The sequence below is a fragment of the Falco biarmicus genome, chromosome 4 (assembly GCF_023638135.1).
Source record: "Falco biarmicus isolate bFalBia1 chromosome 4, bFalBia1.pri, whole genome shotgun sequence".
In the NCBI taxonomy this organism is placed as follows: Eukaryota; Metazoa; Chordata; class Aves; order Falconiformes; family Falconidae; genus Falco; species Falco biarmicus.
Genome location: NC_079291.1, coordinates 20185564 through 20204467, shown reverse-complemented (window position 1 = coordinate 20204467; position 18904 = coordinate 20185564). Strand labels below are relative to the sequence as shown.

Below are 18904 nucleotides of genomic sequence, written 5' to 3'. Positions count from 1 at the left end.
CCTGCTTGCTTTAAATCTCTATGTAAAGTTGAAATATATTTTCTAGAATTTGCTGAGAGATTCTGGAGTTCACCCTTCTTTTATACATGAGCCCTCCGTCACCCACTGGGGGCAGGAGGAGCTCTAGCTCTCTCTGGGGACACCCACCCTCCCCAACAAGTTTTTCCTTGCTATAACCTGATGGAAGGACTCCCCCTGCTCAATACAGGGCTTTCTGCAGCTGCATTCAGGAACACATTCAGGATGACCACAAATTAGACACGAGTTTCAAGTCATCCCTTTTGAAGAGATGGATCTTATACAAGAAAAACCTATTCACTGCTACACTGTTTGGGACCAGACAAATGACGTTCACTGCATGTTGACTGTTTTTGGCCAGAGGGATCCTCATCTCCCTCCCAACGACAAACTGAAAGCTTCATTGCTTCGCTGTGACAAAGAAAGCCTCGAGAGAGAAAATTGCTCTGTCCAGGAACTGTGTATCCACAGACGGTGGTGCTCCTCACCCCCCAGCTCAGACAGGTTGTCTGCATTAGTTCTGTGCATGCATATTAAAGTTTTGTCAGTGGAAGGGTAGAGGGGATATAAAAAGAACAGCTTCATATGAGAAAAAGCCATCTGCCTGCTTTGTCCATGACATGGTCATTTATCACTCACTAGATATTACCTGCTGCCCAAAGGAAAATATGTCATAAATATGGGAAATTTTCAGACCAAATGTTTGCCACGCTTGGATAGAAAGCGAGGATGAAAATAAACCATGTATGTCGACTAAAGATACACACATCACATTATCAAGGATGGTGAAAAAAATCATCATGAACCTGTCACCCTAGGAACATGCCATTATTGCACCTTCAGAGCACACCCAGTAGCACAGGTTGAGTCTCCATTTTGACTCCCTTGACTGAAGACAGTTCCCAGCAGAAGCAGTAGGACAGAGGATCCATGAGAAATTTGATGGGTTTCTGCTGAACATTTTTAAGGAGAAAAGAATTTTTTTTCTTCTTCTTCTTCTTCTTCTTCTTCTTTATTTGGTAGATACTGTTTTAGGGCTCTCATGAGATTTTTCTGTCACCTAATTTTAATGATTACATGTTTTGAGCGGCAAGTTAAAGGCAATAGTTCTGTCAGCAAGTGTACTTGACTTTTACCTTAATTGAGAAGGTATAGTGATATGACTTTGACAAATATTTGTTTTATCTGGTGATTACTGCATGAGCATCATTTTTATATCCATGAAATAAATTATAAATATGTCCCCATGACTCAACATTTGCTACCTGAAATGGATTACTAGAATAAAAGCATAACAGTAAAACAAGAAACAAATGGCATAAGGTAGAAAACAGCCAAGCAGCTACACAAACAGCTATGAATTAAGAAGTTTACCACCATAGCCTGTGTAAATCAGATAAACATTAACAGCAATTTTTTTTTCAATTTACTTAATTAAAACTAGCAGATGTGAGTCATATTGATATTTAGTAAAATATTACTGGAAAAAAGGCAGTGCTCAGGCCTGGGTCCTGGCTGGATTCATGAGTTAGAGATGTGGCCAAGAGGGTTTGTTATGTGCCTTACCAGATCACACAGTTCAGCCACTGAATGTAAATTCCTGTGGTAGAGATGGCTCCTTCCAATGTTTCACGTCTCTAGGTGGTACACAGCTATTCCTGACAACAGCCAATTTCCCTTTCCCTAGCAATCAGTGACCGAGTTTGCAGTGACAGTCTTATCTGCAGTGTTTTGCACTCTCAAAACCAGAACTCTAAAACCTGTTTCCATCAAAAAGCTGGAATAGCCATAAGGCAGTGCCTAATGCGTGATTTGCACAATGTAAAATGTCTGAGACTACATTCTCAGCTGATGTAAAATAGCTTAACTTCACTGGAATTTACTGAGATATTTTGTCCATTTATAGAAGCAAAGGATCTGAAACATCACACCAATTTCTTCTTGTTTGAGTGAAGCTACTCACTTTCAGTTCTGTCAACTACCTTCAAATATTTTGATTAAGGTTTCTCTAAGTGCGGAGGAATGGATGGGTGAGGGAGCTGAGTAAATTATGGATTGTCATTTGGTTTCTGCCAACTTAAATCTGGTTCAGTTCACATGAAGGAGGTTGTTTTGATGGTTTCCTAACAGCCCTTCATAAGCCTTAGAAAATAACCATTCATTTTTTCACTCCTGATTCTTCTTCAAAACAGGGTCTTGTGCTGGTGGGCGAGAAGCTATATACTGCATCTCAGGACTAAATGCCTGAAAGCAGGACTGCATGGGAATGCCAAGTGGCATTTCACTTTCCTCTCGGTGTTGCCCAGGCAAACTGCATCTGCTGAATGAACCTAAGAAAAATGATGGCGTATTTAGCTCACAGCCACTGCGATCAAGATGCAGTTGATGTGCAAATGTGCCATGGCTACATTTACAGTCTGCATACTGTTGTTACGCAAGTGAACCATGCGGTAATCCTTGAGGACTAAAATAAAGAGAACTCAGGTGTACCTCCACAGTCCTGCCAGTGCTTACGCAGGTTAAGTGCATTGTAACTACTAACTGCAGAGCAGTTTCCCTGATTTAAGTGATGCAGCTAGCACTGGGCATAATTAACAGTATTAAGTTCCTCTGTATTTAGGGTCTACTGAGTAGTCCTAGCAGGGCAAATCCTCGAGCTTTCTTCTTCATCTAGGGAGGAAGCTAAGAGGAGACACATTATTAAAAAAAGGAAAACCTACACACCAGCTTGCAAGTGAGTGCAAATTTCCTGCACTGATTAAAGCAGGTCTACCACGTCAGCACCGCTGAGTCAGAGCAGCAGATTAATTCTAGAAATGCTCTGTGTAACAGCCAGCAGCAGTGAGGAAGGTCACAGCCAAAGTTACTGTGTCACTCCTTCAGGACAAAGCTCTTAAATAAACCACGAGGATCATTTGTAGGTGTCCTTAGTATATACCTTCCTTCCTGCTGATCTCCAAGCCTTCTGGCCAGGGTGTGGAGGAGAGATGGCACTCATTAACACAGGTGGAAATTTGCATTTGCTAGCCAGCTGTTCCAAAACTGAAAGCGAAGTGTAGTTTTTATACCTGGACCCTTTGCTCCTGTAACCCTGCAGCGAAACAAGAGCCACCAAGCTCACACTGCATCCTTAAAAGATTGCTCTACGCACCCTGCCAAAGGTGATGAAAGGCTGAAACTCTGTCCTTTCCTCAGAGAGGACATAATTCTCTGTACAGGTGCAGAGAAGACCTGACATCAGCCAGGCAGCTTGAGAGACAGAGGGAAGAGGCATTAATGAAGAAAACTGTCCCTCTCGCAGCTCTCTAGGACAAAGCAGTCCCATCGGCTGGCAGCTCAAAGACCCTTCCATGGAAACCTGAGATGCAAGGAAGCAGACAGCCTCCCTCTTGCTCCTCTCTGAAACACAGACTTTTCTAGACCTGCAGCCAGGGATCTCCACGCTAACTTCCATCCAAAATCAGCCTTATGTGGCCAGGATACAAATGACACCATCTGGAAGCCTTTTCACCCTTCAAAAGCCACAAGCATATTTTATGACACCAGCCACTACATTTTATCATTAACGTTCTCATTTCTTTTTTAAACCTTTGCTTTAGGTTATAAACTTTTTGAGACTTGCATTTTGTTTGTTGGTTTTTTGGTTTTGGTTTTGTTTTTTTTTTCAAAAGTAGGTGCTAAAACCTATGTCTTTCTCAGAGATTTCTCTCATAATCATGTCACTGAAACTGCTGGGTCTTTGGGACAAACCCAATTATTTTGAATGTTTCAAGATGCATGAGTTCATGATCCATGATGATACCAAATGTACGTATTAAACAGTTTATGAACATTTACGTCACAATATGCATATACGTGTCAAGAATAGCTTCACGTAACCAGTGACAGTAAACAAATCAAACTGCTCAGCAGCAGCTATTGATAAGAAGAGCTAAAAAAAACCCCAACCCACAAAATTTTACTATTCCAAAATAAAAAACCCAACAAATCAACTCCTTCTGTATGTTTTTTTGAGGTTGTGGGTTTTGGTTTGGTTGGTTTTTTTTTCAATTAAAAAGGTTTGGAAGTTCAATAAAGATGATACATTTGGATCTTACAATTGAGGACTGGAAGAAAATCCTGACAGAAGCTGCATCAAGACTTTTGCTAGATTAGCAGTATATACAGTTTTAATATAAAAACCAGAAATTAGTCTCAGTGAATGGATAAGGCACTTGGGTCTTAAACACAGCATCATATAACTAACTGAAATGATTAATAATAGTATTGATTTTATTGTTTCCTGTTACACAACAAGCAATAATTAATATTTTATCAATAAGAATACAAGCAGATAAGAAAGATAGTGAGGTTTTGTTTTGGTTTTAATTAAGGCATTTACATATTATCGAAGGTAGAAAAAAATTATTCCCCAGTTGTCTGTGAGTGAAGCCTTTAATTTTACTACTAGCAAGCCCTGTGATTTCCTGCAGACAAATTTCACAAGCAGCAATGTGAATTCATGCAGAGTGGGCCCTATGAGCCTGTCAGTTCATAAAAATAAGTTCTGCTCTGTTTTTATGGTGGTTGAACTCCACAAAGTTGGACTGACAGCATGTGCTTAAGACTAGTTATCTGGACTTGTGCATTCTTCACTCTCTTACTAACTTATTACATGAATGAGGCAAAGTCACGTGGCTTTCCCACACAGCTTCACAATGACACTGCACCTTCAGTGTCCCATAAAGAGGACTCTGGGGCTCAGTCAGACACGGTTTATGGTGTTCTTTGAGGCTCCTACGTGAAAGGTGCTGCTATCAATGTTTTTCAACTGTAGGGCCCTAAAACACAGTGCTCTCACCAGTATGTGTTCTATTGCTCAAATCAATAAAAATTAATAATTAAAGGAAGTTTATTTATAACTACAAATATTTAGGTGACAAATATTGGGGTTCTGTTAATATTGATCTTTAGGGTCTTGCCATGAACCAAGAACAGATTTGAGGACAGAGCACTGAAACCCAGATGTTGTAGCTCTTAGCTCTACACCTCGTTCACCTGACCATCCTATCCCACAGAAAATGGCATATTTTATTTAGCTGTGCCCTGAAAATAAACTATATTCATTTTCCAATACATCTTGCAACTAAGCATTCTCTGTGCATAATCCCTAAAGAGAGTGGGTAAAGACAAGAAGGTATATTGCAATAATATAAAAAATAAAGAAGCTTATTTAGCAACTTTTAATGCCAGCTTCATTTCAGATTCTCGAAGCTTGGTATTTTCACAAATGAGCTTTGAGGAGCCTGTCAGCTTTTTGTCCTGTGAATCTGATATTGGCAAAAATGTATAGCAGGGATAAGACAATATTATGCAAAGAAAAGCCAATTGTTATTAGCCTCTCAATCTTTTCTTTTTTCATGAAACAATTCTGCAGTTCAAGCAAAAAGCAAATGCCAATATACCTTTCCAGATCAGTCTATTCAATTTTAACTGTAAGTGCCATTCATCACAGACTTAGTTGCTTCCTTGCTATGCCTGCAGCAAGTTCCAATTCAAGTACATTAAGCAATTGGCCTTCGAATAATGCAATGAAATGATGGCACTGCAACTTCATTATAGCTGGATTGTTTATCCAGTAACACTTGTAGAAGACTCTACCTTTTAGATAGGAAGTAAGAGTAAGGTAGAAGTAGGCATAAAGGGAAATCACAGAAATTAAGTGTTGCATTCTGTATAAAACTTTTTCAGGTTTGTTCAGTTTTGTTGTTTTTTTTTTTTAAAAAAAGCTCTGCCTAGGACAATGTTCAACATTTATGGCATACAGACTTTTTAATGCTGCTGTAAAAGGAGACTGGAGACAAACTGGAAAGCTGGAGTTAAGAGAAGAAAACTTACATATTTCCTTTTCCCTTTCTCTCACCAACAATCTCTTATTTTCTCCAAAGTTGTAATTTGGAGTTGCCAATTATTTTCACAAAGTGCATGGAAGTTAAAAAAAAACCCACACAAATTCATGTAGTCTAGTACATACACGAACACCAGCATTTTAAACTTTTTTTTCTTTTGAAACATTCAAAAGTTAACTTATCAAAAAATTTCAGCATTTGAGAAAAAAAATAAAAATCAGACTTAGCCTGACAAGTTCTCAAGAGTGGCAGAGTGAAAACAGCACATACACATCTGCATCACATGGCTCCCAGCAGGTCATTTCCTACAAGCAAACATTGAGTTTACTTAGCCGCAATCCATCTCCAATTTTCAGGAGACCAGGACAGCAGAAGACATTCAGTTCATAGGTGACAGATAAGCTTTTCATGGAGTTACCAGCAGAAAACCCCAGCCCTCCAAATGTGCACAGACCTTCCCTCGACAGCTTAATTTAGATGGGTTCCCTACAATGTGCAGGCCATCATGGAAAAAATAAACACTGTTTAGAGATAAAGAATCCCTGTCCCTCAAAGAAGGCTGAAATGTTTTCCCAGCCTGTTCCTTCAGCTGCCCATATGCTATCGCAGGCTGCATGTCAAACGATCTCAGAACCATCAGCATGAAAGGACATGACAGACTCAAGTAGGTGACACGAATAAGGAGTGACATTTGCTACGTTAATAACACAAACTGGAGAGATTAATCAGCAACTCTGACCTCTGCTGCTCTACCTAGTAACTATTTCCACACCAAAAAGAAGTGGTCTGCTCCTCTATTACCTTATTACTCCAGACTGTGGAGGTAATGTTTTAGCAGCTGCGATAGATGGAGTTAGAGATAGAGTAGTGTAGAGATACATACCTGAAGGCAGGCTTCTTTGTTTAAAGGCTTCTTAATTTTCTGTCACATTTTGGTCCAATGAAATACACCACCCCTCCCTCCAGACTCTGCATGTTACTGCACAGGCCATTAATATTGCAATTACGTACGATATTCTATGTAGATCAGTACAATAAAATACCACTTAAAGACTCCTAAATTAGTAGTCACCTCTCTCCAACATATCGGGGCTGTTTGTCAGGTAAATATTTCAATTTGATACATGCCAAAGCAGGTAATTAATAGACCATCTGCATACACATTATCCATTCACTGTGCTAAATTCCTCTTCATAAGCCTCCTTTCAAAGCCAATGCAATCTGATTACAAGCATCCAATGACAGTTTATCCCCAAAATAGGTTAAACAACAGTTATCTTTCTCTCCCCCAAGTCTATGTCGTGACATAATTTGGATTGGACACAATGAGCCCGTTACAAAACCACACATCAAAACTCTTAACAGAAAGAAATGTACATTCTAGTGAAAGACAAGGGCCAGGTTCTGCCATTCTGCTGCGGATGCACAATGTCTGACTCTGCATGAAACCCCCTCTACAGTGTTACGGCTACAAGTATTAAGGTGCCAGGGAGCCTGAGTCAAAGATAAAGCATATTAGAAATGTAACAAGTGACTTCTACAGTTGTTTTCTAGAAAAAGTGACTAGATTTGAAATTTCAGAGCATTTTGCAATATGATCCAATCAACCACAAACTAAGGAATTCACCTGAGACCTCCAGAAATCTGCTGCCCATTAGAAAAATGAGTTTAAACATTCAAAAACATGCACTTTTCCTTTTCTTCTTGCCTAAAAACCTCTTCTTCCCTTGGTCTCTACTCTCTTTTCATTTCACCCTTGTGCCATCCAGTATTAGCTACTGCGATACACAAGGCATTCAACTCCTTGAGACTGCTACTTTCTCTTTAAAAAGTTTCAATGAAAAAAGTTTGCAGGCACTGCAATTAAATCAAAATAGTGCAGCATCACTTATGATTTTCAACAAGTTGCCAGCCTTTTTTCTCATCACTTTTTCTCCCTTTCACCAATGAAAAAAGAGTATTTTTCAGATCAGTCTACAGAAGTATATTTCACATCAGAATTCACACACACGTTCTTTAAAAATCACTCAGCTGAATCAAATTCATATCTGAATGACAACAAACAATTACACAATATTTGGAAAGTTCATTTTCTCTAATCATTCTATATATTAAAAGGAAAAAAATGCAAAAAATGTTTTTAACAGAGAAATAGAAAAGAGAGAAAAGAAGAAGAAAAGGGAAAAAGAAAAAATATACTTTGGAAAAAAAAGTGCAGAATAATAATAGCATCTCCATCATCATCTTTAAAAGGTTTTAACAGTCCCTAGGGCTGCATTCGCACACTGCAGTTCTGGATACCTTAATGTAAAATTAACATTGGTACAATATAATCTTGTTTCTCATTCACTTCTGTACTAGCTTGGCTTTCTTACAGCTCCTTCAGATTTCAAAAGAGTATTTGACTGCTGAACTACTTAGCTGCCTCACTCACTTGGCACATCTTGCCCTTCAGATAGTAGCATGTCTACAACTTGTGGCAAAACCTGCTCATGAAGTGAACTACAAAACCCATCAGTAAGATGATGGACTGAGTTTATAGCCTTCTGAAAATTATTTTTATATATAAATTAGCTGCAAATATTCTCATTCTTTGTAGAAGCCGTAAGCATCACTGAATTCTAATGAATGTTTTGCCTTACAAATACACAGCTTGATAAGACACAATTATTTATAAAATGGAAATAATTGCCTCTCAATTACTTTCTTCCCCTCTGGTCGTTATGCTACAGGAAACAGCCAATGTCTGCTCCCTCTCAGTGGCTGTTTCTAGAACACCAAAATATCCACTCTGATTTATCTCATCTTTAAATAAAATTTTCTCTATCTTTCCAATCATTCCTCATGCAGAAGCCTCATCATTTTTGCCACCAGGCTGTGGAATCCTCTTCTGTCTGCTCCACTTTTTATATCACAGAGTTCACTATGAAAGGCAATATTCACAGGGAAGGAGGCCCATCATTTCCTAGAAGTGCTTTTCCATCCTTTGAATTTTATGTCCCACTACCATTTGCCTTCTGAATACCTTTGCACACTAAGCAGAGCTTGTCCTCCCAGGAATTCTGTCCAGAGTCAGCATTCCTGTGCAAAAGGGGACAAAAGGCAAGGCACCAATTAAGAGGCCTTTAACTTATAAACTATTTGCAAAACATATAATTCCCGCAAGATATATGTGGCTCTAATGCCAATCTGAAAAGGCTATTTCACCTCATTTATTGGTATTAGTATGTGGCAAAAGCCTGGCCAGGCACTACCACGATGTATCCTTGATAGCAGGTGTCTGGGAAAGCCTAGAGTCACCATTAAAAAGAATTTGCTAGTTAGTGATTCGGAAAAGTCTTTCAAAAAGCAACTCCATTATTTCTGCCAGTGTAAGTAGATATCCAGGTGGGTTTGATCCTTATTGCCTCCATTTTTTATTTTTTGTTTTTGCCACTGCACTGTGCACACCTGGAATATATTCATTGCCTGTATCTCAGGCTGATATGTACATGAAGCATCCATTTTGTATCAGAACTAGAAAAGCTCAGTCGCTGATCATGGACTGAGAAGAATAGTGACTCATGAAAGAAAAACAAAAAGAAAAATCAAGGCTTCAAACGCTTACTTCTAAAGTCAACAAGGAATGAAACTTGAGTTCTCTTCAATGTGTTGTGAAAGCAAAATGGCAACCTAGTGCAGATGCTTGAGTTTGACTTTCTCCTATGTCAGCTGAGTAACTTAACCACCCACCCAGCATCCTCCAATTTACCTTTCCTCTGCCCCCTTCACAGGGCTGTTATAAACCAGATTCCCTCCAGTCGTTCCCCGCCCCCCATCCCCCTGGAAGAAGTTCTATTTTATCCAATATGATTCTGGAGAACAGGTCTGTATCATTTAAGAGAAATTTTCAGGTACTCCATCAATCTAGTCAGAGGTGATAAACTAGAAATAGGTTGTAGCTGAAGTGAGAGGAAGTTTTGAAAACAACATTGTGTGTTGTTTCTGCTGCTGCTGCAAGGTTGTTCTGAATGGTGGCAGAGTACTGCAAAAAGATAAACAAGCATTCACACATACCACAGAGTTACTGTAAGGGTATTAATAACGGCATTTACAAGACTTCAGGAGTAGGAAAGTATCTAACTATCCTAGAATGTGATGCACTTGAAACTCAAAATATGCCGTAAGTCTCTTGCACAACAGATGTCTAATAGCAATATAAGGATGTTAATTCTAATGAGCACGGGCAGTCTGCCTCTCCATGATTTGCTAAATTTTGAAGAAAATTCTGTGAACATGGAATACATCAGATCCACTCCTTCCTGCTAAAGGCAGACACTGAGAAGTGCTGCACACTGCAGTATCTGTTCACATTTGTAACACCACAGGAGCAACCACAGGTAAATAATATTAAAACAGATTAAATGCAGCAAAAACTGTAATGGACCAAAGCTGAAAGTCCCAATTGGTCAAGCCAAAGGCTATTAAGAGACTCCATTGCTCAGTGCAGTTGGAGAATCAAGGTCTCGCATATGGAATGTGAAAATAACCTACCATGAGCATGACATGCACACTTCCCATTTGCATCCATCATCTTGAGATACAGTACTCACAAAACTGTATCATCACTTCAGTACTTGTCAGTGATAATGCAGTATAGCTCATTATAAATAGCTTTTGATATAAGCATCAAGAATAGGAGGGTTTTTTTTAAGAGATACCACTATTTAGCTACTTATTTTTTAATTCAAGAGAGTTTCAAGGATAGAAGAGAACGGAGTATTTGCAAATGTGCAGAGAGGCAGCTAACAGTCCTGTAGCAATTTCCAGACTACTTCAGCAAAACTCCTCAGGAAACATCTGGTGACTTGTTGCTGTTGTTGAGGGTTAACTTCTGCAGTCTGCTTTTGCTTTCCACCAGCTCCAACCGTCAGCCTTCCTTGGCAGCTTTCTGACTTGGGAGTACCCGTAACTTTTGTCTACAGCACACTGCTGATCAAAGACTGCTAAGCACCTACTGCAGCCGCTGCTTGGCAGGAGCTACATGACCAACAGGCAAATAACAGTGTCCCAGTAGCTGTTGCAGCAGGAGGGTGAAGGAGCCCAGAACCTCTGCTGGGGACTGCACACTAACGGTGGTGATGTGCACTGTGGTCTCCAACACCGGCTGGAGCAAACGGCTTTGGCATATCAGGGGCTTTGACCCAAACAGCACTGTGGAGCAAGGATGCTGCTGTTCAGGTCTCAGGCTGCAGGAATTGGCTGGTGACCCTCCCTGAGGCTGGGAACAGTGGTTTCCTCCCCTGTGGGAAGTATGCTGTGGCACTAAGTTGCCAGGTGAAGGAGATGTGAGAAGAGGTAATTATGCACACCATCAGGGAGGATGAACAGCCTTCACAGAGACCCAGCAGAGCTGAAAGCCAAGACCTGCATTGCAAGGTGGGAGGGAAATCTAGAGACTATCCTCAAGGGATCCAAACTTCCAGGATGGGGGAAGACGGAAATTTCTCATTTCTAGCAAGACATCTGGGGCTGCTTCTCCACTTCTAGTCCAGGAAACAGAGAAGAAAGGTCACCTTGCATCAGGGAAGGCATCAAAGCCAGCTAAGCCTCAATCAAGTGTCTGTATAAAGAAGAAAATGGGCATGATAGCTGTAGGACTCCTTCCTGCAAGGGGGAGAGGTATCCTTCTGTTGGTTTTTCCTGTTTGTCTCAGGTTTTTTGGTTATCTGGGATGTGATAAAGAAATTGCTGAGCCTTTTCCAGCCCTCTGATTATTACCCACCACTGCTCATCCACGTGAGCATCCTAAACAAACAAGAGGAACTAAAACTCCACAGGCAGGCACAGAACTGCAGCATGGTTGGAGCAACAGCCACGGTAGGATGGCTTGCACAGCTGGCACGCTGGGATGGACCGGTATGCCCATTCTTCAGGGAAGGTAGGCAGGGAAAACAAAGAGCAGGGTTGGCCTTCTGTCTTGAAGGAGCAGCTCAATGGCAAGGTGGCCAGACTCAGGACATCCAGGATATTCCTGGGTGGTGGTAAGAACAACGCCTTGATTTGAGCACTAGAGGGCCAGCCAGGGGTGAAGAACTTTTTCTCCCTTTCCCAGGCAGAACAGAGGGTTTGCACAGGATCCATCCTTGGAGATTTTACAGACCCACCTGGATACATCCCCAAGCAACCTGGTCTGAGCTCATCATTGAGCCTGTCTTGAGCAGGAGATTGGAGTAAGGACCTTCTGAGGTCCCTTCCAATCTGAGGGACGCAGACGGGACAAAAATCCTCTAATTCAGTGGCAATCACAAATCTGTCTGCAAGGAAAAGGTGGTAGTCGGAGGTAGATAAATTTACCCATGTGCATTCAATTACAGACTTTTTTCCTTTTTAGTAAAAATTACATGCATTTACGTGAGACAGAAGTGTTAAAGAGGCTTATATTTAAGACAAATAAGCACAAAAGTAAACTCCAAAAAAATCTACCATTAACAAAACTAGGATAATACTCCTACACTTTAGTTATTCCACAAAAATGTTCCCTAATAAACGTACAACATACTTTATGAGATATAAGGCTCAGGTTCATAGTCTTGATCCCACAGCCTGTGTTGGTTTATTTATATTTTTATATATATATATATATATAAGTATATGTGCCTGTAGAACTAAGTAGGGCTGGAGTCACATCACCTAACACTGGCCATCTAAACTCTTTTCTCCAAGGTTTTCTCCTTAAGCTCCCTCTACAGTTGCTTGCAGAAGAGCCACCTTCCACTAATCTCCCCTTGTCAGACAAATACAATTAAGCAAGATGAATTCCACCGTTAACAAGACCTGTTACCAAAATCAACTAAGCACTTAAAGCCAAACACTATAGTGGAAACAACTGTCCCTAAATACTACTAAACGGACTGTAAGTGAACTCGTAGCAAGTGCATGGCAAGCAATAATTCTTCCAATTCTTCTCGTTTATTCCTCAGGGTTTTCCAGTGTGACTTGCTGTTTTAGACCTGTCTTGTTTAGACTGTTAATTCTCTTCTGGGTGGGGATTGTTCATGTTACTTACCTAACCCAGGATTTGTGCCATGGTTTAATCTCAAACACTTGTATTAGTTATATGCCACTAATAATGTTGCATATAACTCCACCCTGAAAGCCATTCCACCTTTCAGCAATTACCTCTGTGATAACTAACTCAGTCCATATCCTCAGTTAACTGAAAACAGTAAGAGCAGGCGACACCTAAAGTGCGAGGCAGGCTGTGCACAGAAAAGTTGAGAGTGTGAGAATAAGCAAAACCAGTATTTTTAAGACAGACAGGCTGTGATGGTAGTGTCCCATCTTTGCCCCACCTCCAGGTCCATCTCCACACCTCAGCACCCCAGCCTTCAGTTGCACCTCTGTTTAAAGATTCAGGTGTAAAATATTCTTTTATCTGAAGGTTTATTTGCAACCAGGATCCAGCATGAGGCTAGAATGAGGGCCTAAGATACAATTCTTCTGACTGAGAATCTTGGCATTTGGGTTGTCATGTACATGGTATGGGAGTTTGTGTCCTTACAATCATCCTATCCCATCCTAATTATAGCCTATGGGAGGTGGGGGCCGGGAGGAGAAGAGACCTCCAGTCTCCAAAAGCCTAGCCTCAGAGCTGGTTGCACACGTTTAACGTGAATTAGGCATTTAGCTATCAGCTCAAAAGCCTAAATGGGAAACGCTGCTCAAAGTGAAATAAGTGGAATTCTTTGTTTAGAAGATCCAGAGTTTCACTCTGCCTATTCATCTCTTTCTCTGCAAAGGCACATAAACAGGGTCTTGTTAAAAACCTAAGGAAAACTTCTGCCATCCTGCCTTCGCCTGCCCTGTTCCACTCCACCCAACCCCCCCCCATGCACACAGTGACTGACCATACGTGAATTACCAGACTGTGGAGTCGCTCAAACGTGATGACTGTTTCCCATAACAAGCTCCTGAAATAAAGAAAGTCCGTCAGCTCTCCAACATTTATCACAGTACCTTTCTGTAGGGTGAGAAAAAAGCCTGAATCCCAAATGCTTTTATAAAGGCTAGATCAGCTTATGTTGTGCTTTTCAAGACACCAGATGTAACTCTCACCGAGTTGAATGCGGACTGTTAGATGTCCTTGTGCACTTGTGCAGGGGAAGAAACGAACAAAGTCTTTTAAGCCCCTTGTGAGGTTTCAGTGACGGTTTAACTGATGACCCTTAACATTTTGAAAATCCTTCTTTGAAATACAAAGGAAGTCTACTATTTCTTTCCATAAATAATACCTTTCCGAGTTTGATTCGTGCCTGGAATGGATTCAGTATTTCAAGCAAAGTAAACATTGTTTCATAATCCGAGAAGTGCCAAACAAGAAAATATTTCCCCTCTAATTTATTTGTTACATAACATTCATTTATAATATAACAGGCAAGTCAGTGGAAAACAACCAGCAGACCAGGTTTTTGACAACTTACTCGATTAGCAGGAGATACAGGGCATTCAAATATTTTAAATATGAGATGAAGAAAGATTAAAAAGAAAGAAAAATTAGTGGTGATAAGTGAACTATCAAATCTAACAAACTGTTTAGCTAAGATTTAGACAACTAACACAAAAAGTGAACCTCAGGTCATTAGAAAAAGCTCCCACGGATCTGCAAGCCTGCTGCTGATTATCCCCAAACTAACAAACAGGAGGGCCGGAATGTTAAACATATCAAACAAAGTAAAGGGGAAATACGACTTTTAGGCAAGGTCATGCTACCTAAACCACAATACTTCCTTGCAAATGTTTTTTTCCAGAAAGGGCAAACACAACTTCCCTTCTGCAAGGTCTGTAGCTTATTATTCTCTGCGATGATTCACACTGTATGATAACATTCCTATTTGAAAAACAGAATCAGTGCAGCTTTAAAACAAGTACATATTTCCATTCAGGACACTAAGTTTAACTTAATGAGCTATTTGATCCTTTGAAGACCTATACAGTCACCCCGTTTGATAATCTACTCAGCTGCCTAGGTTGTTTTTCCCCTTTTATTACAGCTGTGTCCTTTGGATAGCATACCAGCATCATACCACTGAGTCTTTGTAAGACTCTCCACGTGGCCTATGGCATATGTTAACTCCAAAAGCAGGTAATAAAAAAAAACTATATTACTGGAACTATTCAGCAGTACTGGCAAAGTTTCAAGCCTAAGGTTTCCAAACAGTACAGCTTGGGAAGTGTTGATAAGACCCAGACAGTAAACAGACACTGAACAAATGTCTCGGGAATGGTAACGTGAAGTGACAATTCAAGCTAACTTACCACAATGAGATTATTTTATCTCTCTGTACTGCAAAAAATAATACGTCATCACTGTTCTTAGTAAGTGACAGAATGAGGTGCTGCAGTCCCATGCAAGAGCAAGTATTCACAGGGAGGGGAGAAATGTTGCACAGGACACAGTCTTGGCATGGGTTTCTTCCATTTCTCACCAAAGATAATTTTAATCAGTTAGAGGTTTTGAGTAGTCACCGAGCCATGTCCGCACACTACAAAACAGGCTGTGTGCTGTCTACAAAGCGTGCTTTAGCATGGCTTAGAAACAGTCAGTATGAAGGGAGACAGTTAACTTACTTGAAGGGCAGGAGGCAAAACAGCTTTATGGTATCTTCAGTCACAACCATTACTTTCACCAATGACCGTAAATGTGTAGTGAGAATGTTTCTGAGAAGATGATCCCCTGGAAGCCTTCTCACCACGTACACGCTTGGTGTGTGAGGAAACCGCCACGTGAGAGCTGCATTTAGACCTGAGCAATTATCTGCTGTACAGCTCTCTTACTAAAAGCTCTGCTTCAAAAACATCAGCTTTTAAAAATTAACCACTCCTAGCCAGAATGGTGTTTAATCAACATTGACTTATTTGCTTGGTCATTCTTTCTCTTTGTGAGACTATGGTGGCTGCTATAATTGCCTAAGAGGTATTCTTGGAGATGAAAGTTTCTTGCCTTTACCAGAAAATTTTGTGCCAGTCCCTCCTCACACTAGCTTGGAAGAGCCCAGTGTTGAAATCCATGTCCAACATAGGCTGAAAACAGACAGTAATGCTGTATGTATTTTGAGATAAAATGGTTTTCAAATAACAGAATGAAAATATATGTACTAGCTAACAAGTTTTAAAACATTGGAGCAGACAGTGCACATTGAGTCTCTATGTGTCAGTCAGCAAAAAGAATTCTGTGTTTCTCCTTGCACCGGAGAGTACTCTTAAAGACTTTTAAACACACCTACTAAGACAAGGTACATGATGCATCAAACTGATCTTTCTGTCACCTAGCCTTGGCATCATAGCTTGGTACTGCTTGTGTAATATGGATATCTTTGGGAAAACCACGTTAAGACATCAAACTGATCTCCTATCAACCACTTAGCAGCCTTGACTGCAACCTGTACTACTTTTCATAGAATCAGTGAATGGTTTGGGTTGGAAGGAACCATAAAGATCACCCAGTTCTGACCCCCTGCCATAGGCAGGGACACCTTCCACTAGACCAGGTTGCTCTGAGCTCCATCCAGCCTGGCCTTGAACACTGCCAGGGATGGGGCACCCACAGCTTCTCTGGACAACCTGTTCCAGTGTCTCACCGCCCTCACAGTATGGAACTTCTTCCTGATATCTAATTTAAATCTACCCTCTTTCAGTTTCAATCCATTATCCCTTGTCCCATCTCTACATGCCCTTGTAAAAAACCCACTTCCAGCTTTCCTGTAGGCCCCCTTTGGGTGCTGCAAGGCTGCAGTAGGTCTCCCCAGAGCCTTCTCTTCTCTGGGCTGAACAATCCCAACTCTCTCAACCTGTTTTCACAGGAGAGGTGCTCCAATCCTCTACCATCTTCATGGCTCTCCTCTGGACTTGCTCCTCCAACAGGTCCATGCCCTTTTGTATCATGCAAAAAAGCTCAACAGCCCTATAATCCACCCTCGTTTTCCAAGCACTGCCCACTCATTTCCTCCTCCCCTTCTTTGCCTACAAATATGTATTCACACACAGACCACATCTCCTATTAGTATTCCAATATTATGTATAAATTTGATACTACAGTAGCAGGAAAACATTTGTCCTGATACTGACCTCTCTATAGCGTCTAGAAGTTTGATTGTTCAGCAAAACCCAACTTGCAACTGTATTTCAGCCTGAATTTACACAGAGACAAGGGTGACAATCAGTCACCTAAACAAACCTGTATCAGGACATTTGAAGAGCCCTCAGCATCCAAAGCATCTGCAGTAGGTTGGCACACAAGACATAAGGAAGACCCATGCCCTTTTGGAGCCAGAGGCCATGTGGGTTTGTGAAACAACACAGGATGGCTACGTGCCAGCAGTTAAGGCCTCTGAGATTAAATCTGTGGGAGTTTAACTGACAGAGCTGGAAGACACACTTCCAGACTTGCAAATCCTTCTTCAGATCTGAGAGACAACCAACACCTAATAACTGTGATACCTACTTTTCTGACCAAATAACAAGCTTTCTACTTTTCAGTGACCTGAGCTCCAACTCCATTTCAGAACGCTAGTAACCTATATTCATTCAAGAGAAATAATCCTCGGATGGGGAAACACTGCTGAACAGAAACACAGCTTTATTAAAAGCTGTATTACATAGTTATGGCTGTTCAGGTGCCCTCTTATTCAAAATATTAGACATCCTTCTTATGGAAGAGTATTGCCTGACAGTATAGTTAAACTAACTTCATTTGGTGTCTTTCTGGTTTACTTTGATAAAAAATTAGCAGCAATTGAAAGACATCTCTGGGTATTCCTTACCAAAATACAGATGTCATTTATTAATCCACTGAAAATGCCTGTGATTTCTAAACATCAATCATTTTAGTTCAAAGTGAAAATATTACATTTTTTTGTTTTCTGTTGAGTTCATGCTTTCCTTAAATGTTCTACATCTGTTCCTCAAGCTGAAATCCTTCCAGAGACAAACCCATCATATGCTCATAAAACTTGATGCCTGTGTAGCACATTCCCAATTCAGATTGAAAGGTTTTGCTGCATCAACGTGCATATGATGCTTTGAAGAAACATTCGCTTTAATTACATCCTTTCAACAAACAGCTGGAAGAATAAGCAGGTGAATGCTGTAAAGTCTGCTTTTATAATGAAACAGTTTTCCAAATTAAGACTAGGCAGTTACATATATGCAGACATCACAAAGTCTGCATCCCAAAAAGCCAGCCATGTGTTTGTTTATGTTACTCTACCCCATTTTCTTCAGCACATGGAACTTTACCAGCTGATTCACCGAGTAAGTCCCTCATCCCCTCTCAATATATGGCAATCCAGATGTTAACCACAGCCCTATTGAAGTGTTATGCTAGAAAACAAGGCAGTTTAATATGATTTATCTTGCATTATTCCTGCTTCTGCTTCTCTCTCAACTTCTAACACCTTTCAGATGCAGAGGCTGAAGAAATTTGTCATCTTTTCTTCCACCTACACTTTTTACAGCCAAACTTCTCTATGTGCAGATCTGTAGTGTGTGAGGTTTCTCAGAGCCATCCACGTTTCCATCACTGGATTAATAAGAGCAACTCACAACTTTCCAGCTGCACATGGCAAAGGAAAATGCTTTTGCTAGTGATGTGACAATCTGCCTGCAGGTTTCAAACACCTGTGAGATTCCATACCACCTTCTGTCATTTTTTTTTAACTATCCTGAATTGGCCCCAAACCACCTGAGACAGAAGCCCTGTCTCCAAGTCCAACCACTGCACACCTTTTATTAATGTGTTAGTATTAATTAAAGCATTAGATGAAAATGAAGGTGCAATTCAGAAATATCTGTACATCTGTTCTTTAAATTCCTCCCAAGTGAAGGTTACTGGACAAGCGATGATGAGGCAAATCCAGCTTTAATGATATTTCCCTTCCAAGATGTTTCAGTTCTGAATTCACATGAGAGCACAGTGTCAAGGCTATGCTGATAAGTCAAGGCTGAACATTGCTTTCTAG

At 40.5% G+C, this 18904-nt stretch overlaps 1 protein-coding gene across 8 annotated transcripts in view; it reads right to left on the bottom strand.

The window, feature by feature from the left end:
- The window catches only part of LOC130148136 (dual specificity calcium/calmodulin-dependent 3',5'-cyclic nucleotide phosphodiesterase 1C-like), a 371754-nt gene that overhangs the window by 149344 nt on the left and 203506 nt on the right, over window positions 1-18904 (bottom strand). Inside the window, exon 3 of one of the 8 annotated variants that reach the window (XM_056336359.1) lies at window positions 13796-13858. The exons of the other annotated variants lie outside the window; for them this stretch is intronic. The gene's annotated coding sequence lies outside the window, so the exon portion shown is untranslated. The remainder of the gene's footprint in view (window positions 1-13795; window positions 13859-18904) is intronic. 8 annotated transcript variants of the gene reach the window in all.